The sequence below is a fragment of the Schistocerca piceifrons genome, chromosome 11, assembly GCF_021461385.2.
Source record: "Schistocerca piceifrons isolate TAMUIC-IGC-003096 chromosome 11, iqSchPice1.1, whole genome shotgun sequence".
In the NCBI taxonomy this organism is placed as follows: Eukaryota; Metazoa; Arthropoda; class Insecta; order Orthoptera; family Acrididae; genus Schistocerca; species Schistocerca piceifrons.
The window spans coordinates 41733683-41760700 of NC_060148.1; the positions used below are offsets into that span (position 1 = coordinate 41733683).

A 27018-nucleotide genomic window follows, 5' to 3' on the forward strand; every position below is an offset into this window, starting at 1 on the left:
GCAAACATTGCATGTTGTACCACCATACAGCGAGATCTTCAGAGGTCGTGGTCCAGACTGCTGTACACACCGGTACCTCTAATACGCAGTAGCACGTCCTCTTGCATTGATGCATGCCTGTATTCATCGTGGCATACTGTCCACAAGTTCGTCAAGGCGCTGTCGGTCCAGATTGTCCAACTCGTCAACGGCGATTCGGCGTAGATCCCTCAGAGTGGTTGGTGGGCCACGTCGTCCATAAACAGTCCTTTTCAATTTATCCCAGACATGTTCGATAGGGTTCATGTCTGGAGAACATGCTGGCCACTCTAGTCGAGCGATGTCGTTATGCTGAAGGGAGTCATTCACGAGATGTGTACGATGGGGGCGCGAATTGTCGTCCACGAAGACGAATGACTCCCCAATATGCCGCCGATATTGTTGCACTGTCGGTCGGTGGATGGCATTCAGGTATCGTACAGGCGTTACGGTGCCTTCCAGACCAACAGCGGCGGACGTCGGCCCCACATAATGCCTCCCCAAAACAGAAGGGTACCTCCACCTTGCTGCACTCGCTGGACTGTGTGTCTAAGGCGTTCAACCTGACCGGGTTGCCTCCAAACACCTCTCAGACGATTATCTGGCTGAAGGCATATGCGACACTCATCGGTGAAGAGAACGTGATGCCAATCCTGAGCGGTCCATTCGGCATGTTGCTGGGCCCATCTGTACCGCGCTGCACGGTGTCCTCGTTGCAAAGATGGACATCGCCACGGATGTCGGGAGTGATGTTGCGCATCATGCAACCTATTGCGCACACTTTGAGTCGCAACACGACGTCCTGTGGCTGTACGAAAAGCATTATTGAACATGGTGGCGTACCTGTCGGGGTTCCTCCGAGCCATAATCCGTAGCGTAACACCCTAAGAAACCCGAAAACCCAAATAAGAATGCCATCATAATTAAAGTAGGGAATAGTGTTAGCCTGACAGGTGCGACAACTTTGACAACAATATAACACCTTAAAGTTTTGATGAACACCAATTTCAATAATTACTAAGTCTGTCATGATATAAAGCTGGAAAGAAAGTAAGGTTATTTTTAATTAGCTGTCAAATATCTCAGTAATAACTGCAAATCAGTACGACGAAAGTTAAGTCCAAAGTAATATGTCGGTCAGAGATAACATTTATTGTGAGAGAGAGTTGCAAATGCCGCGAATAGGAAATTCAATGCGTCTACAACGCTACATCGTGGAAATGTTAGTCGCTTGCTAGCTTGCTTGGTATCAAGTCGAGAGAGAGCACCGTTTGTTATAGTACTACAAACGGAACGCTACGAGATTGTTTCTTAAAAAAAAAAAAAAAAAAGTACTATCGCGTGATAGAGATGCGCGGACTTTGTTCTCAGTTATTCTGACTTGAGGACTTGAACTGAAGTGATATTCTGATAGTGTACCACGAGTTAATGAACCTTAATTATAGGAGGTATTATTGTTGGACTCAACCTTCTTCAAAGTGAACAGTTACAACGGAGAATGGACATAGTGTCGAAGACTGCAATACCTGATTAGCCCGGAGTAGGAAACATTAATACGACCACACGAAGATAATACAAACACGCCGATTGTAAAAGTTTCGTAATTGTCACGATCACCGAACTGAAAAGAATCGTGATTGATCTGATCCATCGGTGTGCGTGTGGAGTGATGATTATAAACTAATTGCTAAGAAGGAACAACAAAATTAATAATGGAACTCTCACGTGTTGGCTCCATCATTAATTGGATGTGTGATAGTTGATAATCAAAATTAATTAACTGTGAACATTTTAATTGAAAGAGTGACTTGATGAACATTGAGCATTGGAAAGAGTGTTTTGCCGAAATAATATCACGACGCACGAAAGCAAGCTCGCATTATAAATTGTCTCTGGATTTGCGTCGTCCGTAGTGAACAATTCTGCCTAGCAACTACTCATAGTGAACCGGAAATGAATTTTTCCTCTCTTCAGTGGCGTGAAACGACGCCGGTGATGAATGGTTCAGTCAATACTGCAATAACTAACTAACCGGGCATAGCAAATCATCACAAAACCATAGCAGACAATCAACAGCAGCAGCTAGCATCGCTGAGAAGACTGTGCGGTCCTGCAAACGGACTTTCATACATTACGCGATGAACGATTTTCGTTAGAGACTTTTAGGTGCTGTTCCACGTTATCCGACGGGGACGACCATCATTGCGTGTCGCGTCTCCATTCCACCGACCGACCTGTAGTAGTAGCGGCTCAACATCAGCAGCGACAACAAAAGGAGAGACGGGACGTCACAGTAGGTAGCGGTCATCCACTGCAGTAGTAGCCCCTGCGCGGCCTGAGCGAGGCATGTCTTCGGCAGCTCCTGTCTCTCTGTATCTCCTCCATGTCCGAACAACATCACTTTGCTTTGAAAGATAGGCAAATGTCCTTAGAAACGTAATGACTATCATTGTTTTAAAGACATGTGCTCATCTTTCATCAACCAGCGTAAGCCTGTTTTCACTAAATTCGAAGCGATCCCACGGTTATTTACTGATTTGTTACAAGATGGCGAGTTTACATCTCGCATTTCGTGCGGTGCCAATATTTTTCTTTTCGCCGATGACATTGTAATTCTGTCAGAGACAGCAAAGGACCTGGAAGAGCAGCTGAACGGAATGGACAGTGTCTTGAAAGGAGGATATAAGACGAACATCAAAAAAAGCAAAACGAGAATAATGGAATGTAGTCGATTTAAATCGAGTGAGGCTGCGGGAATTAGATTAGGAAATGAGACACTTCAAGTAGTAAAGGAGGTTTGTTATTTGGGGAGCAAAATTACTGATGATGAGAGAGGATATAAAATGTAGAATGGCGATGGCAAGGAAAGCGTTTCTGAAGAAGAGAAATTTGTTAACATCGAGTATAGATTTAAGCGTCAGGAAGTCGTTTCTGAAAATATTTGTATGGAATGTAGCCATGTATGGAAGTGAAACGTGGACGAAAAATAGTATAGACAAGAAGAAAATAGAAGCTTTCGAAATGTGGTGCTACAGGAGAATGCTGAAGATTAAATGGGTAGATCACATAACTAATGAGGAGGTATTGAATGGAATTGGGGAGAAGAGGAGTTTGTGGCACAACTTGACTAGAAAAAGGGATCGGTTGGTAGGGCATGTTCTGAGGCATCAGGGGATCACAAATTTGGTATTGGAGGGCAGCGTGGAGGGTAAAAATCGTAGAGGGAGACGAAGAGATGAATACACTACACAGATTCAAAAGGATGTAGGTTGCAGTAGGTACTGGGAGATGAAGAAACTTGCACAGGATAGAGTAGAATGGAGAGCTGCATCAAACCAGTCTCAACAATACCAACAACAACAACAATGGCCAACTTTGAGCTTGGCAATATGTTGAAGATGCAAAATCAATACTTGAAAATGGCATAAAAGCTGAACTGTGGTTAAATAAACAATAAAACAGTGAAATGGCGGTATGTTCCTTCAAAGAATACTGTACGACTGTTGCTCAGCTACATAAAAAATTGTTAGTTCGTTCACGGAATGGTAAATTCCCATGTACCGTGTAAGCACATATGAAAGTGTGTGACAATATACAGAGAGAATTAGAACCAATGTACACTTTGTTTAAGCAAAGAAGCACTGTTTTGTTTTATAGCCACTTCACTTACAGAAATCGGCACGGAAGAAAGAAGTTAGATGCCAATTACGACAGGGAACAGCACAGCTGGACCCTGAGATAAGTCACAAAAGTTGCAAGGCTGAATCTTTACACGAATCTGTTAAGGGATTTTTAAGGCGGCGGTGTTAGGTGTAGTTGCATGGAGTAATAGGTCAGACGTTGCCCAAGCAGGCAAAACATCGCCACACCAACTAAATACAGCAGTCGTGAGCCATTAATAAAAACTCCACAAGCTCTGTAGATGGAGCGACATTTGCTGCCTCATTATCAGAATTCCTCCAATCACAATTCTCGAAGGGAACCTGTAAACTCTGGAGCCGGACTGGAGCTGGAATGGCGGTGACGTGTCGCAGCAACGGCAGGCGGCGCTGGAATTCTTGTGGCAGAGGTGCGCCGCATTCTTCCGGCCGTCTCGGCTAAAAAAGGCGCTCGTCAACATGCCCCACTGCGAGACACTCTAACTTGTGTTCATCGTAAGAATGAACCTGATGGCAACATCACCGTATGTATTCTCCCCAGTTTGCTGGAACCTACACTACTGACCATTAAAATTTCTACACCAAGAAGAAATGCAGACGATAAACGGATATTAATTAGCCAAATATACTAGAACTGACATGTGATTACATTTTCACGCAATTTGGGTGCATAGATCCTGAGAAACCAGTACCCAGAACAACCACCTCTGGCCATAATAACGGCCTTGATATGCCTGGGAATTGAGTCAAACAGAGCTCGGATGGCGTGTACAGGTACAGCTGCCCGTGCAGCTTCAACACGATACCACAGTTCACCAAGTATTGTGACGAGCCAGTCGCTCGGCCACCATTGACCAGACGTTTTCAATCGGTGAGAGCTTTGGAGAATATATTGGCCAGTGCAGCAGTCGAACATTTTCTGTATCCACAAAGGCCCGTACAGGACCTGCAACATGCGGTCGTGCATTATCCTGCTGAAATGTAGGGTTTCGCAGGCATCGAACGAAGGGTAGAGCTACGGGTCGTAACGCATCTGAAATGTAACGTCTACTGTTCAAAGTGCCATCAATGCGAACAAGAGGTGACCGAGACCTGTAACCACTGGCACCCCATACCATCACGGCGGGTGATACGCCAGTATGGCGATGACGAATACACATTTCCAATGTGCGTTCACCGTGATGTCGGCTAACACGGATGCGACCATTGTGATGCTGTAAACAGAACATGGATTCATCCAAAAAAATGACGTTTTGCTATTCGTGCACCCAGGTTCGTCGTCGAGTACACCATCGCAGGCGCTCCTGTCAAGGGTAACCGCAGCCACGGTCTCCGAGCTGATAGTCCGTGCTGCTGCAAACGTCGTCGAACTGTTCGTGCAGATGGTTGTTGTCTTGCAAACGTCCCCATCTGTTGACTCGGGGATCGAGACGTGGCTGCACGATCCGTTACAGCCGTGCGGATAAGATGCCTGTCATCTCGACTGGTAGTGACACGAGGCCGTTGGGATCCAGCACGGCGTTCCGTACTACCCCCCTGAACCCACCGATTCCGTATTCTGCTAACAGTCATTGGATCTCGACCAACGCGAGCAGCAATGTCGCGATACGACAAACCGCAATCGCGATAGGCTACAATCCGTTCTTTATCAGAGTCGGAAACGTGATGGTACGCATTTCTCCTCCTTACACGAGACATCACAACAACGTTTCACCAGGCAACGCCGGTTAACTGCTGTTTGTGTATGAGAAATCGGTTGGGAACTTTCCTCATGTCAGCACGTTGTAGGTGTAACCACCGGCGCCAGCCTTGTGTGAATGCTCTGAAAACCTAATCATTTACGTATCTCAGCATCCTCTTGCTGTCGGTTAAATTTCGCGTCTGTAGCACGTCATCTTCTTGGTGTAGCAATTTTAATGGCCAGGAGTGTAATTGGATTTCGTTCCACGCAGAGCGGAAACCAAGGTGTCTAGAGTACAGTCAAGCACGATAATACGGATACGCTGTATGCTGTGCGTGATGCGCACGCCGTCTGAGCGGTAATACGGGGCAACAGCTTCACCGGCCCATTTAACTATGAAGCAAAAAAATGAACCAGCTGGTCCAGTTGTAAGTAGGCTGTTTAGGTTTTTATGTTGGTAACGTCACCTAACGCTCTGTATGAAAATCACTGGCTGTGTGCAGTCTGTGGCTGGTTTGCATTCTTGGAGTAATATCGCCATTGTAGTGTTGGGCAGCTGGATGTTAACAGCGCTTAGCGTTGTGCAGTTGGAGGTGAGCCGCCAGCAGTGGTGGATGTCGGGAGAGAGATGGCGGAGTTTTGAGAGCGGATGATCTGGACGTGGGTCCATCAGGAAGAGTAAATTTGTAATACTGTATATCATGAACTGCTATATATATTATGACTTTTGAACACTATTAAGGTAAATACCTTGTTTGTTCTCTATCAAAATCTTTCATTTGCTAACTATGCCTATCAGTAGTTAGTGCCTTCAGTAGTTAGAATCTTTTATTTAGCTGGCAGTAGTGGCGCTCGCTGTATTGCAATAGTTCGAGTAACGAGGATTTTTGTGAGGTAAGTGATTTGTGAAAGGTATAGGTTAATGTTAGTCAGGGCCATTGTTTTTTAGGGATTATTGAAAGTCAGACTGCGTTGCGCTAAAAAAATATTGTGTGTCAGTTTAGTGTTGATCAGAATAGGTAAAGAGCGAAATGTCTGAGTACGTTGAGTTCTGCTCAGCTGTTTGGAAATCAAATAATGTAAGAGGTTTATCGGCACAGTAATTCATTAATTTTTCTAATGGGACGTTTCATACAGTTAACCTGCACTAATGTTTGTAGCTGCAGGTAAGACGTGAAAAGAGGCGAGCAGAGAAACAATAGAGCATCGAATGTCATTTAATTTTTGAACAGAATGAAGTAATGGTCGGGAAAATTCCTGCAACCAGAAGGAGAGTGTAACATTCTCTCGTTCTCAGATACCACAGTTTTGAAATTAAAAACAAGAGTGTTGAAAATTTCTAACTTAATCTCGGAATTTTTCAGCTCGACCTATGTGTGACTCAAAGGCGTTTTTGACGGGATTTGACCGTATAGTTAAGTACTGAAGCCTCTGAAGGTTGACGAATCCGAGAAATACAGTTCAGTACTGAAACGGCCATCTGCTACGTTGATGAAGAGTCGACCAACTACAGAATCCAGGGAGCTAGCGAAGCGCCACATTTTCTCCTCTTCTTTTACGACCTGCCCTTCCGTATCCCACCAGGTTTTGGCACTAACGTGTGACGAAGCTGCGTTCTTTAGTTTCAGTACGTCTGGTGGGTTAAATGCCTCGTTATTTATCGCGGCAAGTCCCTTAACTTGGCTCCACATCAGCTCTGTTTTGGTGATATTGCAGTGGTGCGGTGGCAAATGTAAATATGCAGCATTTGCACCGTGCGCTCGATGCTGTGAAAATTAGTGTGCTCCATGTTTCCACGACGGTTATCACTCTGGCTCATGTCATAGCACATCTGTGATATAAAACAACGGCTATAATCCAAGTTAAGAGTGTTTGATACATTTCATTTTTGTCCTATAATTTAATTTGCTAGGTGTCCACAATGAGGAACTCAAAGAAAAACTGGGAATGAACTCTATAGATGTAGCAGTCAGGGCGAACAGGCTTAGATGGTAGGGCCATGTTACACGCATGGGAGAAGCAAGGTTACCCAAGAGACTCATGGGTTCAGCAGTAGAGGGTAGGAGGAGTCGGGGCAGACCGAGGAGAAGGTACCTGGATTCGGTTGAGAATGACTTTGAAGTCATCAGAAGAGGCACCAATGTTAGCACTGAATAAGGGATCATGGAGGAATTTTATAAGGGGGGCTATGCTCCAGACTGAACGCTAAAAGGCATAATCAGGCTTAAATGACGATGATGATGATGATGAGTCTTCTTAATTTATACGATCTTGGATAGTTAAGAATTTATTTTTGCGATGAAAACTGGAACTTTTTATGTAATATGTCATTAGAAAAAAGAATACATGCATTTTTCGTAGAAAAGATCATTCAATATGTGTTAATTAACATATATTTGATGACTTTAATATTTAAAATATGTAGGTATTTCAAATTGAACGAAAAACAGAAAATCGAAGTTCTACAACGCCCCAATTCAACTACGCACCCCATTTACAAATTCTACATCTACATCTACATCCTTACTCCGCAAGCCACCTGACGGTGTGTGGCGGAGGGTACCTTGAGTACCTCTATCGGTTCTCCCTTCTATTCCATTCTCGTATTGTTCGTGGAAAGAAGGATTGTCGGTATGCCTCTGTGTGGGCTCTAATCTCTCTGATTTTATCCACATGGTCTCTTCGCGAGATATACGTAGGAGGGAGCAATATACTGCTTGACTCTTCGGTGAAGGTATGTTCTCGAAACTTTGACCAAAGCCCGTACCGAGCTACTGAGCGTCTCTCCTGCAGAGTCTTTCACTGGAGTTTATCTATCATCTCCGTAACGCTTTCGCGATTACTAAATGATCCTGTGACGAAGCGCGCTGCTCTCCGTTGGATCTTCTCTATATCTTCTATCAACCCTATCTGGTACGGATCGCACACTGCTGAGCAGTATTCAAGCAGTGGGCGAACAAGCGTACTGTACCCTACTTCCTTTGTTTTCGGATTGCATTTCCTTAGGATTCTTCCAATGAATCTCAGTCTGGCATCTGCTTTACCGACGATCAACATTATATGATCATTCCATTTTAAATCACTCCTAATGCCTACTCCCAGATAATTTATGGTATTAACTGCTTCCAGTTGCTGACCTGCTATTTTGTAGCTAAATGATAAAGAATCTATCTTTCTGTGTATTCGCAGCACATTACACTTGTCTACATTGAGATTCAATTGCCATTCCCTGCACCATGCGTCAATTCGCTGCAGATCCTCCTGCATTTCAGTACAATTTTCCATTGTTACAACCTCTCGATACACCACAGCATCATCCGCAAAAAGCCTCAGTGAACTTCCGATGTCATCCACAAGGTCATTTATGTATATTGTGAATAGCAGCGGTCCTATGACACTCCCCTGCGGCACACCTGAAATCATTCTTACTTCGGAAGACTTCTCTCCATTGAGAATGACATGCTGCGTCCTGTTATCTAGGAACTCCTCAATCCAATCACACAATTGGTCTGATAGTCCATATGCTCTTACTTTGTTCATTAAACGACTGTGGGGAACTGTATCGAACGCCTTGCGGAAGTCAAGAAACACGGCATCTACCTGGGAACCCGTACCTATGGCCCTCTGAGTCTCGTGGACGAATAGCGCGAGCTGGGTTTCACATGACCGTCTTTTTCGAAACCCATGCTGATTCCTACAGAGTAGATTTCGTAGATAATGTACTTGGATTACTTGAAAACCGAATTTTTTCTGTAGACTTGCGAAAAACAATCTATTTGTTGCCACTTTTTAACAGCGTTCCAGGGAGCAGCGGAAGCCATTTTCACACTAATAAATCAACAGCGTGACAATCAGAGCACAACAGTCACTATGTTTGCATGCGCTCTCAAAACCGGATTTCGTAAACCGATTTACCAATACCGCTTCTGGTTGTCATCTAAACACTCCAAAATCGATTCTGAAATTCCGCATATGGTTGCCAGTTTTCTACTTCTGCAATAGCTCTTCGCTACGAATTGAACACACAACCGTTTCTGAAACGTGTTTGGGAATCAAATTATGTCTTGTTTTCAAAATATTCGCCTAATATGGACGGAGTGACCTTACTGTGCAACGAAGGAGATGCACACATATTACACTGAGAATGAAACTGTCTGCCTTTAACCCAATAAGTCCAAATTAATTTCTTTTCAAAACTGAATTTTTATTCCTGAATTATAATGTACATAGTGTATGAACCACAATAAGTACAAAAGTAGCCTAATAATAATTATACATTCTGATATAATGGCCGTCCTCAAAATAGGACACTGGGATCTAACAGTATCATATAGCATACTAAACTTTATTCAAGTCTTAACTATTTATTTCTTGTGAAATGTTACACAACACTTCACACACAGTGTTACACGGCATTTAACACAATATGTTTTTGGTTTCCCGTTGCATTTACGTCTTACACATCATCTTTGCATGCTTCTTTTGTCAATCATATGATCAGTTCCACCAAACCTGATGTCTGGTATCACTCTCAAATGACTTGATGGGTATTCCATTGGACATCCAATATTCGGTCTTCCAGTGTCCAATTTCAGGTATGTAACTGTAACAGCACGTCTGAAATCAAGTAAATCCAGTGAATTTTTCCCACGTACTAGTCTGTAAAAGAGCCAGACATTTACGAGGGCCATTCTTCGATTTACTTCTGGAAACTTGGGATGTGCTTGGCAGTGAAGTTTTACATACAGTTTCTTCATTATTCTCTGATGCAACATAATGTAATTCAATAGCCCCTGTCACATCTGAGACTTTCCCGGTTCCAGTAACATCGTCTGGACCTTCTTCTTCGCTGGTCATATAGTCTACTTCAGGAGGACATACGGTGATATCAATATGGTCCTGATCATCTGACACCACATTATAGAATGCGTCACTGTTTATTATTTCTTCTATTTCTTCGTTAGTGAGGTATCAATTTCGTCTGGAGGCCATTATAATTTATATAAAATGAAATGAAATAAAATGTAATAAAATAAAGTGAAATGAAAGAATAATACATTATCACAAACTACCGAAAAGGGGATGTGTAAATACCTCTGTCCATCTGGAACTGTATTATTTACTAATGGGTAACGAATTCATAAATATACTTACATAATACGCTGTAAATTTCAGAGTAACTTCATATCCTGTAATATATATTTATAAAAGAGGGGTCGTTACTTACCCCAGCAACAAAATCTGGTAAAATTACCACGTTCTAAATAGAAAATACATCCGCAGTAGCAGAGTTTCATATTCGAACGTGCAGAAATACAAATAACAGAAATGATAACACCAAGTCCCTGTGTCCTATTTCGAGTACACCAAATTTTATAACAATGGAAAAAAAAATGAATATAGCTCCAATTGAGCTAACAATGCAAGTAGTTTAAAAGACACATTGTTGACTATAAATAATCAGAAAAAGATCTTTGCAAAATATTTCAAATATTACTAAATTGTCGATGAAGTAAATACCTGTAATAACGAAAAGTGTGCCTTAGTATTCAATAATCAATTAATGGTAGGATTTATTGCTTTTAATTTCCTGTAAGCATACATTTGTTATAAAAGGCATCAACAAATGACGTATAACAGTAATAGTTGCAAATTAATAATTTATTGTGTATTTATAAATAGATATGTGCTCTGCCCTCAAAATAGGACACTGGTAGTTAATGGGTTAATATTTAAGTGAAGAGATACAGCAATTGTGCTGACTGTATCAGAAACTGGAACACGTCCTTCCCAGGCGCAATATTTAACTGGCTTACAAAAATCAGCTTCGACCTTACCATGTAAGAACGACAACTAAAAACGGTTTACGAAATTCGGTTTTCGTCTTTCGGAAGACGCAAACGTAGTGAGTACAGAGACTACGACTGTACATGATTTTTGAAATAAAAGTTAGATAGCTAAAGTATTATTAAGAAAAACGTTGATGGCTGTTAATGCATTAGAATATTATTTATGGATTCTACAGCTACTTCTTGGTAGAACAGTTTAATATTTGCAGTTAAGTAGCAGGTACACAATTTTTGTTGTGCTGAGTTTTCGTTATTTCGAACTAGTTTTCGAATTATTTGGCTATCTTCAGTTGTTTGCTGAAGATGGGCCGGCCGCGGTGGTCTCGCGGTTCTAGGCGCGCAGTCCGGAACCGCGCGACTGCTACGGTCGCAGGTTCGAATCCTGCCTCGGGCATGGATGTGTGTGATGTCCTTAGGTAAGTTAGGTTTAACTAGTTCTAAGTTCTAGGGGACTGATGACCTAAGATGCTAAGTCCCATAGTGCTCAGAGCCAGTTGAAGATGGCCTAATAAGCCGAAAAATAGCTCGAAATGAACAAAAATCAGTAGAACAGGCCAATTTGAGGTAGTTTCCCGACTTGATAGACCACAGGTGTCCCGTATCAAACTGTTCAACTTGGTACCTCGATACGCTACCTCAAATTGTCCTACGAAAACTACGTAAGCTACAGCGCATGCGCGTCGAGCGAGTTTTTCAACATTCTCGCTCTCTCTTCGCACACCCCATTGGTTCTAGAGAAAAAAATGAGTAGGACCTTTTTTGCAAAGAAATTTAATATAGTTTAATTTTGTACTGGGACACGTTTTCGCTGGTGGTTGCGGTTGTCGAGTTATTCAAGAAAAACGTATAAAAGTGATATAAAATGTGTTCTATCTCGGTAGCCATTCGGAATAGGTCATACGTCCATATGAAGTTTTTTTGCTCAGAATCACTAATACTATCACCTATCAAAGCCTGTAGCTTTCCTGCTGTCTCACCCTTGTATAGTTATTACAATAGATTTAATACATGGTCTTCAGTGAAAAATCCAATACTGATTTTTTATTTAAAAAAGTTTTGTCTCTTTAGTTTAGTATATTACTATAATTTCGCAGTTCTTCCCGTGTTATGGTAACAGCTGTAATGTGGTATGCTGTTGCTTAGAGCTAAAAACAGTGGACGATGACTTAAAATCCGAAACTTGCCAGACCAACAAAATGTTAAACAAACAACAATTTAAGTGCAAAAAAGCCGCATCCACTTAAGATCGTGCAGCAATCGTGTCATTCCTGTAATACCAGGGAAATCTTGCGGTATAAAAATCGCATCTCCCCGGCGGGGAATCGAACCCCGGTCTCCCGCGTGACAGGCGGGGATACTGACCACTATACTACCGAGGATGCGCTGTATCCAATGCTTTCTCCTACATACAAAAAGAGTAAATTCGACTAGTGATAAGACGATAACCATTGATATTCGTTACAGTAACAATCGGCTGCCACAAATGCGGAATCTCGACTCACTCACGCGGAGATATGTTTGTGGGTCAGCGCGGGAAGGGTGCAATTTTCTCAGTCAGCGGCTAATCGTCATTAATAAGACGAAGGCACGCTGTAGGAACTTTCGCGAGCTGATGCGGCAATGCACCTCTGTGGATAGTCGCACATACAATTTTCTACAAGATAAGGATGGGAAGAACCGACCGATTAAAGGCGATACCGGCATTTTAGTTCTGAATAACAGATATTTATTGGTATCTGTTTGGTCTCCATTACAACAGCAACAAACAGATGGCATGCTGCGACAATAATGTCCCTGTCATCATGTGGCGTGACCATAAAGTACATATCTCTCGAGTGAGCATTGCGTAATGCGCATGTTGTCAACATTAAACCAGGATTGTCACGTGTTTTCGGGACTTCGCTGTGCGTGTGTGCTTTCCGCAGAGTTTGAGGTTTATAATATCAAGAGTTTTTGTTGTGTTTTCACCGTTTGTTGGTAGTGTAATAGCGATGGTGAATTACTGTTGTTGCTAAGGGTGTAAAGACAAATATGTGAAAGGAGTGGTAGTAACTTTTATGGGTACATACCATGTAGCTCTAATTATAGTTATCATATTAGTAAGAGACACTGTACATGTTTAAAAATTTCGAGACGTATTATAATTAAGACTTGATTCTGTAGACCTATTTTTCTACGATTTTATAACTATATAATAGATATAACTACTCGTACAAAAGCTTACAAAAAATTGCTTCCTCTCGTAAATTTGCTAGTGGAACAGGAAAGGGAATGGTTAGTTGTTTCAGCAAATACTATCCTTCATGCATTTATCAGTGACTTGTCGATTATTTATATAGACTTGAAAGACGGGAGACAGATAAATTGAATAGAATGGGAGTTTGTAATTGTCTTCGTATAATATGTGAGCCCAAACCTTTTTGTTTACTATAAGGTTACAGTAGGAGACCATGTTAAGTGTGTCTAGGACACGGAGAATGATTATGTGTGATTTATATTTTAGTTTCCCGAAGGATGAACAACGAGTAAAGATGTGGCTCCCGAAAATAAGGAGGAGTAATTTTGTCCCCACAAAATATTCCAAGGTATGTTCAAAACACTTTGAAGAGGAATGTTTAGACAGAGAAAAATTTGGACGTGTGTGGCTGAAGGTAGCTAATCAAAGTACACATTCATCTTCTTTGGTGTATTTTGCCTTCAGTTTATTTTCTTCACCATTTGGTTAAGAAGCCTAAAATATTAGTAAACATGTCCCCAAACTCTTTCAGTTGTGTCACTTTCCACTTCCCTTAATGGTGTTATATGAATTGACTGTTACGTGAGCAACTGTATTTGCTTTACAGTACATTTATATTTATTCTCCTATCGCCTTCCCCCCCCCCCCCCCTCCACCCCTTCTTACTCAGTCTAGTATTTATTTAATAAACTGGGAGCAAGTACGTAAAATGCCTTAAATAAATAGCCTACTTCAAAGTGTCACCAGTAGGAAAAAATTGTGCTTTAGGTCGCAAAAACGAGGAAATAAATACGCAGAAATAGCAGAAAAGAGGACGAATTAGCAGGGATATAATCGCTAATGTGTGGCCATTCGGTGTTTTTCGGACACTTGCAAAAGTACTAGCGTACTGTCAAGTCGTTTTTCAAGACTATCACCGCAAAAGGCTCTGTAATACTACAAAGTGTCGTATTATACCGAAAACTACCAAAAATCGAGTGCATCTGAACTGTGACACCTATCGCAAAGAAGCAGAATGCAATATCACTTGCCCTTAAAAGTTACGTAGCTGGTTTATTCCCGGTATCAAATGGATACTGTTAAAATGGCTGCGCAACATATATAAATAATCCACGACACGTACGAAAAGAATCCGTCTGTACTAGGGATGTAGTGACATTCGAAATATACAGGACGCTATACGGACAAACACACGACGTCCCGAGAACACGTGACCAATGTATGTTGAAAACACAAAATCTGTTCTGCGCATGTGAATGCTCACTCCAGAGATATTTACTCTATGGGCGTGACGTACGATGACGCCAGACTTACCGCCACCTGTTCTGTACGTGGGTTTCTCGCTGAGTTTGCCGGACATTGTACATTGCAGAATGGCACCAAACCTAGTCTGGAAATATTTTTAAGAAATGGCGTAGCAGTGAAATACACTTCTTGATTTCGACATAAAAGTTTTCTGGGTACGGTATCGCGTCATAATGTATAAAACTACTCCTGCTGGAGAAATAAAAAAAAATAAAAAACAACGTTTCGGCCACGGTTGCAGCGACCTTCTTTGGGGTCTATAGTTTTATACATTACGACGCGGTACCATATCCAGAAAACTTAAGACACTGGACTCGCATCCGGGAGGACGATGGTTCAATCCCGCATCCGGCCATCCTGATTTAGGTTTCCCGTGATTTCCCTAAATCGCTCCAGGCGAATGCCGGGATGGTTCCTTTCAAAGGGCACGGCCGACTTCCTTACCCTTCCTTCCCTTATGAGACCGATGACCTCGCTGTCTGGTCTCCCCTAAACAACCCAGCCCAATCCCCCCCCCCCCCCCCCCCTCCAGTAAACTTTTATGTCCACTGACTCTGGCCGCGGAAGCCTACGCAATTATACTTGTTGATTTGTTTCAAGAAATTAAAGATTTGCCTGCCGTTTCTATGAAATAATAAAAGACGAAGGAGATGGTGCTAACAGTAATAAACTAAAATAATTGAACACGTGTTCATTGACAGCATGCAATAAAACTAGAAAGTAGCTGACATGCTGTCTCTGTGTACCTAACATACTTTTGTCTGCTTATAGCCCTTAAAAACGGACAAATTAACACGAAAAACAGAGTCCTTCAACGTCAGATTTCAACTCTTCGCACTGATTGTTCGTAATGCTCAAATAGTGGTATCATCCCCCATTACAACATGATTTTCGTGCAGAGTATCAAAAAACTAGAATCAATAGGAGAACGCCGTTGATTTTACGTAGTATACAACTTTTGTAATATTTTCAACCACTTCTCACTCTTCGAGAAGAGCAGCGAACAGTGGACGGACCAAGTTTCCTTTTATTCAATATTTTGATTCCATGTATCTTGAATCTGTTGTTGTTGTTGTGGTCTTCAGTCCTGAGACTGGTTTGATGCAGCTCTCCACGCTACTCTATCCTGTGCAAGCTTCATCATCTCCCACTACCTACTGCAGCCTACATCCTTCTGAATCTGCTTGGTGTATTCATCTCTTGGTCTCCCTCTACGATTTTTACCCTCCACACTGCCCTCCAATACTAAATTGGTGATCCCTTGATGCCTCAGAACATGTCATACCAACCGATCCCTTCTTCTAGTCAAGTTGTGTCACAAACTCCTCTTCTCCCCAATTCTATTCATACCTCCTCATTAGTTATGTGATCTACCCATCTAATCTTCAGCATTCTCCTGTAGCGCAACATTTCGAAAGCTTCTATTCTCTTCTTGTCCAAACTATTTATCGTCCATGTTTCACTTCCATACATGGCTACATTCCATACAAATACTTTCAGAAACGACTTCCTGACACTTAAATATATACTCGATGTTTACAAATTTCTCTTCTTCAGAAACGCTTTCCTTGCCATTGCCAGTCTACATTTTATATCCTCTCTACTTCGACCAGCATGAGTTATTTTGCTCCCCAAATAGCAAAACTCCTTTACTACTTTAAGTGTCTCATTTCCTAATCTAATTCCCGCAGCATCACCCGACTTAATTCGACTACATTCCATTATCCTCATTTTCCTTTTGTTGATGTTCATCTTATATCCTCCTTTCAAGACACTGTCCATTCCATGCAAATGCTCTTCCAAGTCCTTTGCTGTCTCTGACAGAATTACAATGTCATCGGCAAAACCCAAAGTTTTTATTTCTTCTCCATGGATTTTAATACCTACTCCGAATTTTCCTTTTGTTTCCTTTACTGCTTGCTCAATATACAGATTGAATAACAGGGAGGCTCACTCCCTTCCCAACCACTGCTTCCTTTTCATGTCCCTCGTCTCTTATAACTGCCATCTGTTTTCTGTACAAATTGTAAATAGCCTTTCGCTCCCTGTATTTGACCCCTACCACCCTCAGAATTTGAAAGAGAGTATTCCAGGCAACATTGTCAAAAGCTTCCTCTAAGATGGAAGTGAAACATGGACGATAAATACTTTGGACAAGAAGAGAATAGAAGCTTTGGAAATGTGGTGCTACAGAAGAATGCTGAAGATTAGATGGGTAGATCACATAACTAATGAGGAGGTATTGAATAGAATTGGAGAGAAGAGAAATTTGTGGCACAGCTTCACTAGAAGAAGAGATTGGTTGGTAGGACATGTTCTGAGGCATCAAGGGGTGACCAATATAGTATTGAAAAAAATCGTAGAGGGAGACCAAGAGATGAATACACTAAGCAGATTCAGAAGGATGTAGGTTGCAGCAGGTACTGGGAGATGAAGAAACTTGCATAGGACAGAGTAGCATGGAGAGCTGCGTGAAACGAGTCTCTGGACTGAAGACCACAACAAGAACAACAAATTAAGAAAACAAAACAGTTTAATTTTTTAGGACAAAAATGAAAAAACTTTGCCTTTGTCCATTGTTTCATACCTCAGATGTAGTCTCACACGAAGGAGAGTGATAAAGTGTCGTATAAACATGACAAACAGTTATTTTCACAGCATTGATCACACCATACAAATGCTGCATTTTTACGTTTGTCAGTGTACGATTATATATAAATCCAACAGAACTGATCTAGAGCCGCGTTCCGGAATTTGTCGCGAGAAATGACGATACTGTTAAGCTGTCAGACGCACTGGAACCAACGCACGCAGCTTCTTCACACGTCACTGCCGAACGCTGGCGGGTCATAGAACGGCATGTGACGAAAAAAGCGGGGAAAATGGGACGGCTGTGTGGCTTCGTGGACTGTGTTGTTTTTCGACTCCTTATCAACGTAGTAGATGACAGTTCCAGAACTGAAACGTATTTCTAGGATTCAGATAAGGAAGGACCTAAGAGATTACCAGACGACTGACTGTAATTAATACCTTCAGTGGCGTCGGTACTCAACAATACGGTGAAATCCCTGAAATACGCTTCTGAGTCACACACGGCTCCCTCAGATAAATTACCCTCTGTTTAAGTTACGAATTTTCACCACTCTTGTTTGTAATTATAGTACTATGTTTAGTGAGGAGTAGAGAATTTTACGCTTTCCGTCTGGTCACATAAGAAGCGTGAGGTAGTGCAGGAGTTTTTCCGAATATTACTTCACTCTCTTTAAAAATTAAATGACATTCGAAACTATATTGTTTCTCGCATCGTCTCTTTTTACGTGTGAACTGCAACTGCCCAGACCATGCAGGTCAGTGGGACCAGCTGGTTGCCTTTTTTGCTCCGTAGTTAAATGCGCCGCTGAAGCTGTTGTCCTGTATTACCGCTCAGCCAAATTGCGCGTGTAGCACAGTACGGCCGGCTGCACACACGGCGGATTTTTTCCGCCGCGGTCAGTTGACCGCCGCCACTCGCAGAACTCTGGCGTCTACACACACGGCGGTAAAAACTCCGTCGTCAGCAGGTCACGTGTTGCTTTGCGGTGCGCCTGGGCATCTAAGGCCAGTATTACACTATCAAATTTCTTTGTCCAATATCTTTGTCAAAGATATTTGATGGTGTAATAGGAACTTTGTCAAATGTCGTCCAATATTTGATCAAATCTAAGGCCTCGCTGTAGATCTGTTCAAAGAAGTCGCTTGTCTTCTGTTCACTGCAATGTGACATGTTACCACATGGAGCGCTAGCATCGCTGCAGCGTTCTGTCGTCTGTAGTGTTTTTATAAGCATTGCCGGTAAATACAATCGGTGTGTGCCGACAACTACAAAATTAATAGAGATGTATGAAGCTGACGAGGCGCTTTACAACGTGAGGCACCCCGAATACAAAAATAGATTAAGAAGATTGCAGACCTGACCTAACCTAACCTAACCTAACCCTCTCCTGTAGCAAGGAATCGGAGTGTTACAGTGAGCCTGTCTTCTGCACATGTAGCAGTTCTTAAGTGAATATTGTGCTTTGTGATACGAGGATACACCTCACTGAACACATACAGAAATGTATGCTCATCCGTTCTTAAGTAACCGATATATGACTTGACGTCTTCCATTGTAAGCTCACGTAACAACTTTTGTTGAATGCTTTTATCGTGTCGTCGTGAAACCCACGGCTTCACCCAGATTAGATTAGTTTTTCATTCCATAGATCCGTGCTGAGGAGATCCTCGTGGATGTGGAACATGTCAATTTTTTTTAAAGCTGAAATAACAATACTAATAGTATGAATAAATACATCATTTGTTTATATTAAAAATTTCGTCAATGGAGTAGGAGGAGTTGGCCAGTAGTAAGTCTTTCAGGCTCCTTTTAAACTGATCTTTATTTGTAACTACATTTTTTTATGTTTGCTGGCAAATTATTGAAGCTGAGTGTTCCTGAGTAGTGGACCCCTTTTTGAACTAAAGTAAGTGCTTTTAAGTCCTTGTGCAGATCATTTTTGTTCCTGGTATTGTATGTATGAACTGAGTTGTTTGTTGGAAAAAGAGATATATTATTTACGACAAATTTCATTAAGAAGTAAATATACTGAGAGGCAATAGTTAATATATCCAGTTCTTTGAAGAGGTTTCTGTAGGACGTCCGTGAATTCACTCCACAAATAATACGTATTACACGCTTTTGGACTCGAAAACTTTTGTTTGACTTGAAGCGTTACCCCAAAATATTATACCACATGACATTATGGAATGAAAGCAGGCAAAGTATGCAAGCTTTTTCATTTTTATGTTGCCTATGTCTGCTAACACTCGAATTGCAAATACAGATTTGTTAAGGCGTTTCTGCAGTTCTGTGGTGTGCTCCTCCCAACTGAATTTATTATCAAGTTGTAATCCCAGGAATTTAAGAGTGTCAACCTCGTATGTATGGTTCCTTTTTTTCCCCCACGTCTTTTCCGCCTGTGCACACAATGCAATTGCGGTACGTGGAACTGCTGCGGTTAATAACAAGTTGTTGTCAGCCATATTGAACTTTGACGATAAATTTGATGACAGTGTAGCTTCTAGCACTACGTCAAAGATCTTTGTCAAATATATTTGACGGCATATATGATCACATCTTTGATCAAATGTTTGACAAAGAAGTTTGATAGTGTAATACCGGCCTAAACGAGACAGGCAGTTTTTTACTGGCAGTGCTCGTTCATGATCAAACCAGTTGACACAAGTTTACTACTTTATTTGAAGTATTTGTTGCTTTTAAGCACACGGTGTCGTCTGAAAGGAACAGAGTGCGAATTATAAGTTTATTGTTATTACGTCGACGAATGAAAAGGAGAAGAAATAATCGATTAATTTGGGTGCATCCAATTAATGAAAGATGAAGGGAGGCTGGAGCTTTCTGCACGTTGTTTGAAGAGTTGAGGCAGGACGGCGCGAAATTCTTCAATTATTTCAGAATGTCGGTGTCTACCTTTGATAGGCTCCATGGGCGGCTGAAAGATACTATTCAGCGGAAAAATACCAAAATGAGGAATTGTATTCAGGCTGTAGAAATGCTGGCAACAACACTGAGGTAAGTTTGGGATAATCATTTTCAAAGTAGTTTTAAAGTAACGGTATTTAATGATAAAATTCCGAAGAAAGATACAAAATATCTACATTACCAAAACTTTAAATAAACAAACACACATTAGTACACAATATACACTCCTGGAAATGGAAAAAAGAACACATTGACACCGGTGTGTCAGACCCACCATACTTGCTCAGGACACTGCGAGAGGGCTGTACAAGCAATGATCACACGCACGGCACAGCGGACACACCAGGAACCGCGGTGTTGGCCGTCGAATGGCGCTAGCTGCGCAGCATTTGTGCACCGCCGCCGTCAGTGTCAGCCAGTTTGCCGTGGCATACGGAGCTCCATCGCAGTCTTTAACACTGGTAGCATGCCGCGACAGCGTGGACGTGAACCGTATGTGCAGTTGACGGACTTTGAGCGAGGTCGTATAGTGGGCATGCGGGAGGCCGGGTGGACGTACCGCCGAATTGCTCAACACGTGGGGCGTGAGGTCTCCACAGTACATCGATGTTGTCGCCAGTGGTCGGCGGAAGGTGCACGTGCCCGTCGACCTGGGACCGGACCGCAGCGACGCACGGATGCACGCCAAGACCGTAGGATCCTACGCAGTGCCGTAGGGGACCGCACCGCCACTTCCCAGCAAATTAGGGACACTGTTGCTCCTGGGGTATCGGCGAGGACCATTCGCAACCGTCTCCATGAAGCTGGGCTACGGTCCCGCACACGCCCCAACATCGTGCAGCCCGCCTCCAGTGGTGTCGCGACAGGCGTGAATGGAGGGACGAATGGAGACGTGTCGTCTTCAGCGATGAGAGTCGCTTCTGCCTTGGTGCCAATGATGGTCGTATGCGTGTTTGGCGCCGTGCAGGTGAGCGCCACAATCAGGACTGCATACGACCGAGGCACACAGGGCCAACACCCGGCATCATGGTGTGGGGAGCGATCTCCTACACTGGCCGTACACCACTGGTGATCGTCGAGAGGACACTGAATAGTGCACGGTACATCCAAACCGTCATCGAACCCATCGTTCTACCATTCCTAGACCGGCAAGGGAACTTGCTGTTCCAACAGGACAATGCACGTCCGCATGTATCCCGTGCCACCCAACGTGCTCTAGAAGGTGTAAGTCAACTACCCTGGCCAGCAAGATCTCCGGATCTGTCCCCCATTGAGCATGTTTGGGACTGGATGAAGCGTCGTCTCACGCGGTCTGCACGTCCAGCACGAACGCTGGTCCAACTGAGGCGCCAGGTGGAAATGGCATGGCAAGCCGTTCCACAGGACTACATCCAGCATCTCTACGATCGTCTCCATGGGAGAATAGCAGCCTGCATTGCTGCGAAAGGTGGATATACACTGTACTAGTGCCGACATTGTGCATGCTCTGTTGCCTGTGTCTATGTGCCTGTGGTTCTGTCAGTGTGATCATGTGATGTATCTGACCCCAGGAATGTGTCAATAAAGTTTCCCCTTCCTGGGACAATGAATTCACGGTGTTCTTATTTCAATTTCCAGGAGTGTAGTATTAGAAATTGATGTCCATTGTAGTCGACGAATTCATTATCTATGTCTAGCTTACTCATGTCTGAAAGAAGAGACCAGTTAACAACTGTGACCATCACGACTCGACTCTGTTCACACTGTACAAAACCGCTGTCGATGGTAGAAAAACCGCTACGTGTGTAAGCGTGCATTTGGTCAAGTGTTCCACTACTTTGACCGTGGAGGTAGAGTTGCCGTCGGCGCCAGTGACAGCCGGCGGTCACACACCTACCGCCGACGTCAGATTTCACCATCATCCGTTATCTGCTATATTAGCAGGTCCTTTGCCTATCCATTTTCTGCGACCCATTGCTTCCTTCTTAAGGCTGCTGTATGTTATACCGTCCATCATGTCATCCAGTATCTGGAATCTCTTCCTTCCTCGCTTCCTTTTCCCTTCTACATAACCTTCTAAAACTGTTTTTATCAGTCCGTCATTCTTTCTTAATATATGCCCAATCCAATTTCTTTTTCTTCTCTTTATTGCATCTAGTAACTGTCTTTTCTCTCCCACTCTTCTCAGTACCTCTTCATTTTTTACTCTGTCCATCCAACTTATTCTTTCCATCTTCCGCCATGTCCAGATCTCAAAAGCCTCCAGCCTTTCTCTGTCTTTTTTCCTAATAGTCCATGTTTCAGCGCCATATAGAAGAACACTCCATACAAGACACTGTATGAGTCTCTTTCTGAGTTCTCTGTCCAGACCGCTGCAGAAGATTCTCCTTTTCGTATAAAACGCCTCTTTTGCCATTGCTATCCTTGTTTTAATTTCTATGGTGCACTTCCAGTCGGTGTCTATCCTGCTTCCAAGATACTTAAAATTTTGCATCTGTTCTAGTGTTTCTCCATTCAGGACAATTTTTATTTCCTTATATCCTCCTATTGCCAATACTTTTGTTTTATTTGTGTTAATTTTCATTCCATATGCCGGCCGAAGTGGCCGTGCGGTTAAAGGCGCTGCAGTCTGGAACCGCAAGACCGCTACGGTCGCAGGTTCGAATCCTGCCTCGGGCATGGATGTTTGTGATGTCCTTAGGTTAGTTAGGTTTAACTAGTTCTAAGTTCTAGGGGACTAATGACCTCAGCAGTTGAGTCCCATAGTGCTCAGAGCCATTTGAACCATTTCATTCCATATCTTTTTCCGTTAGTTGCAATGGTGTCCACCAAATCCTGTAATTCTTTTTCCACTGTGGCTAGAAGAACCGTGTCATCATCAAATCTCAAGCACCCTACTCTTCTTCCTCCAATTTCTACTCCTTTGTCATCTAATGAGCATTGGTCAATCATATTTTCCAAGAACAGGTTGAAAAGAGTAGGTGATAAACAGCATCCTTGTCTTACTCCTTTCTCTAGTCTGATCCAGTTTGTACTTTTTCCTCTCCTCACGTCAGATTTACCGCTCGTTTTTTCTTCCGCTTAATGTGCAACCTCTGACTTAAGGCCGGTTCCCACTAGGGCTGCCGCGCGTCAAAACCGCGCGTCAGCGGCGTGGTTGCCATGGAAACGGCGTCAGCGGGCTCTGCGTCGCGGTTTGTTGCTGATGTCTCGATTGGGCCCCATGTTCTTCCACCTACGCTCAATGGAGCACGTTATCACGATTTATTACGGGATACTCTACCTGTGCTGCTAGAACATGTGCCTTTACAAGTACGACACAACATGTGGTTCGTGCACGATGGAGCTCCTGCACATTTCACTCCAAGTGTTCGTACGCTTCTTAACAACAGATTAGGTGACCGACGGATTGGTAGAGGCGGACCAATTCCGTGGCCTCCACGCTCTCCTGACCTCAACCCTCTTGACTTTCATTTATGGGGACATTTGAAAGTTCTCGTCTACGCAACCCCGGTACCAAATGTAGAGATTCTTCGTGCTCGTATCGGGTGTAGTTTGCTCGCCAGGTTTCGAGAGGGTGCGTTTCTGGATGAGGTATCGAATATATTGCTTCCTCCCGAGGACATCACGAATGTAAAATTAGAGAGATTCGAGCGCGCACGGAGGCTTTCAGACAGTCGTTCTTTCCGCGAACCATACGCGACTGGAACAGAAAAGGGAGGTAATGACAGTGGCACGTAAAGTGCCCTCCGCCACACACCGTTGGATGGGTTGCGGAGTACAGATGTAGATGTAGATGTAGACAACGAGATCATTAGAGACGGAGCGCAAGCTCGGGTTAGGGAAGGAGTGGGAAGGAAATCGGCCGTGCCCTTTTGAAAGGAACCATCCCGGCATTTGCCTGAAGCGATTTAGGCAAATCACGGAAAACCTAAATCAGGATGGCCGGACGCGGGATTGAACCGTCGTCCTCCCGAATGCGAGTCCAGCGTCTAACCACTGCGCCACCCCGCTCGGTCCCCCAGTTTAGAGCCATCCGTAAATACTGGTACGCGGCCGGGATGCTGGTTTAAAATATCGTAAAATAAGGAGGTACAAACAAACGCACGAGTGCAGCTCCTCCGGTACTCTGACAAGTCTAAAAGGACGCTGGGCCTCTGGAGCAACCAGGGAGGCAGGCGGGTGGTTCATTCCACCCTCTGCCAGGCTCTTTATTGTGAATAGCAGAGTAATCACGTAGATGTAGATGTAGGTGGCAGTTTGTTCGGCTCTGCAGTGTATTCATGCGCTGCGCGGCAGACTTGGCGCCTGGGCCGTGGCAATCAGCAGTAATGGCCGCCCACGCCGGGGAGCCGAGAAGGGGCCGGCTTATCGGTGGAGTCTGCCGGCCGCACCTCGGCAGTGCTGCCGCAGCAGAAGCTCTCTGCATCACGCCTGCTTAATTATACCCTGCAGGTAGCCACGGAGCGCCGGGAAAAGACTTCTTCCTGGAAACCCCGGCCGCTGTCCTTATCTGCCGTGCCAGACCTTCCAGGAAGTCGTGAAACCAGCGGCGTAGACACACCGTGTGCTTCTGCTCGCCTTCGTTCACAGCTTTAACTTATCTTCACGATTTGGCACTTGGACGGTTATCATAACGCGGGAAATGTGCAAACGTACACACCCCGACAAGACAGCGAAGCACGCAGGAAGTAGACAGCGAAACGAATCTTCACGAATTGGGTGTATATGTACACTACTGGCCATTAAAATTGCTACACCATGAATAGATCCAGATTATACACGGGTATTCATTGGACAAATATATTATACTAGAACTGACATGTGATTACATTTTCACGCAGTTTGGGTGCATAGATCCTGAGAAATCACTACCCAGAACGGCCTCGATACGCCTGGGCATTGAGTCAAACAGAGCTTGGATGGCGTGTACAGGTACAGCTGCCCGTGCAGCTTTAACACAATACCACAGTTCATCAAGAGTAGCGACTGGCGTTTTGTGACGAGCCAGTTGCTCGGCCACCATTGACCAGACGTTTCCAATTGGTGAGAGATCTGGAGATTGTGCTGGCAGTAGTAGAACATTTTCTGTATTCAGAAAGGCCCGTACAGGACCTGCAACACGCGGTCGTGCATTATCCTGCTGAAATGTAGGGTTTCGCAGGGATCGAATGAAGGGTAGAGCCACGGGTCGTAACACATCTGAAATGTAACGTCCACTGTTTAAAGTGCCGTCAATGTGAACAAGAGGTGACCGAGACGTGTAACCAATGGCACCCCATACCATCACGCCGGATGATACGCCAGTATGGCGATGGCGAATACACGCTTCCAATGTGCGTTCACCGCGATGTCGCCAAACACGGATGCGACCATCATGATGCTGTAAACAGAACCTGGATTCATCCAAAAAAATGACGTTTTGCCATTCGTGCACCAAGGTTCGTCGTCGAGTACACCATCACAGGCGCTCCTGTCTGTGATGCAGCGTCAAGGGTAACCGCAGCCGTGATCTCCGAGCTGATAGTCCATGCTGATTCAAACGTCGTCGAACTGTTCGTGCAGATGGTTGTTGTCTTGCCAACGCCCCCATCTGTTGACTCAGGGAACGAGACGTGGCTGCACGATCCGTTACAGCCATGCGGATAAGATGCCTGTCATCTCGACTGCTAGTGATACGAGGCCGTTGGGATCCAGCACGGCGTTCCGTATTACCCTCCTGAACCCACCGATTCCATATTCTGCTAACAGTTATTGGATCTCGACCAGCGCGAGCAGCAATGTCGCGATACGATAAACCGCAATCGCGATTGGCTACAATCCGACCTTTATCAAAGTCGGTAACGTGATGGTACGCATTTCTCCTCCTTACACGAGGCATTACAACAACGTTTGATTAGACAACGCCGGTCAACTGCTGTTTGTGTATGAGAAATCGGTTGGAAACTTTCCTCATGTCAGCACGTTGTAGGTGTCGCCACCGGCGCCAACCTTGTGTGAATGCTCTGAAAAGCTAATCATTTGCATATCACAGCATCTTCTTCCTGTCGGTTAAATTTCGCGTCCGTATTACATCATCTTCGTGGTGTAGCAGTTTTAATGGCCAGTAGTGTAATAAAATGGGTGTGGCATTCCATATAATCAAAGTGATTTGAAATTTCATTATTTCTAAAATAACAGTTTCTCGACAAGAATTTCGTACAGCCCCAACATAACGGATTCACGACGTACGTGATGTTTTCTGCGCAGGGAACAGCAGATAGAGAAGATTGCAGGTTGGTGAACACTTATTAGAACTGTAGCGTCCCCTGAGGACGTTGGAAGCGCAGAGCCATCTTGCTTGTGCTGCAATCTGTGTACAAATGAGATCAGTGACACGTCATCTGTGGTAACACAGAGGAGGTATGAAGGAGAGGGAAGTTTTCTTTTTGAGAGAAGGGGTTTTCATACGCACGCATGAACGGGGTATTCAAAATGTCTCTCCGCAGTGCCGTATGCTTGTTAGGCGCGCGTCCCGTATGTCGCAGTGAATATACCGAAATGAAACGCAGTGAAATACAAGTTACTAATTAATTCAATATTCATTTTTACTTACAAATTTTCACATTAAATGTTGAAAGTGTCCCCCCTGTTGTTGAATACACAATTCAATTCGTCTAGTCATGTTTACAAACACAAGCTGTAACATTTCTTCTCTAACAGAAGCAGTGAAAGTGGAGATTGCAGTTTTCACTTCGTAGATGGATTTTGGACGGTTTTTATAGACAGTTGCT

At 43.6% G+C, this 27018-nt stretch overlaps 1 protein-coding gene and 1 non-coding gene across 6 annotated transcripts in view; both read right to left on the reverse strand.

Moving 5' to 3' along the window:
- Positions 1-27018, reverse strand: part of LOC124719941 (serine/threonine-protein kinase OSR1) — a 538784-nt gene that overhangs the window by 257107 nt on the left and 254659 nt on the right. The gene's annotated exons all lie outside the window — the stretch shown is intronic.
- On the reverse strand, positions 12515-12586 carry Trnad-guc. The gene has a single exon. It is a non-coding gene; the product is annotated as a tRNA-Asp (tRNA).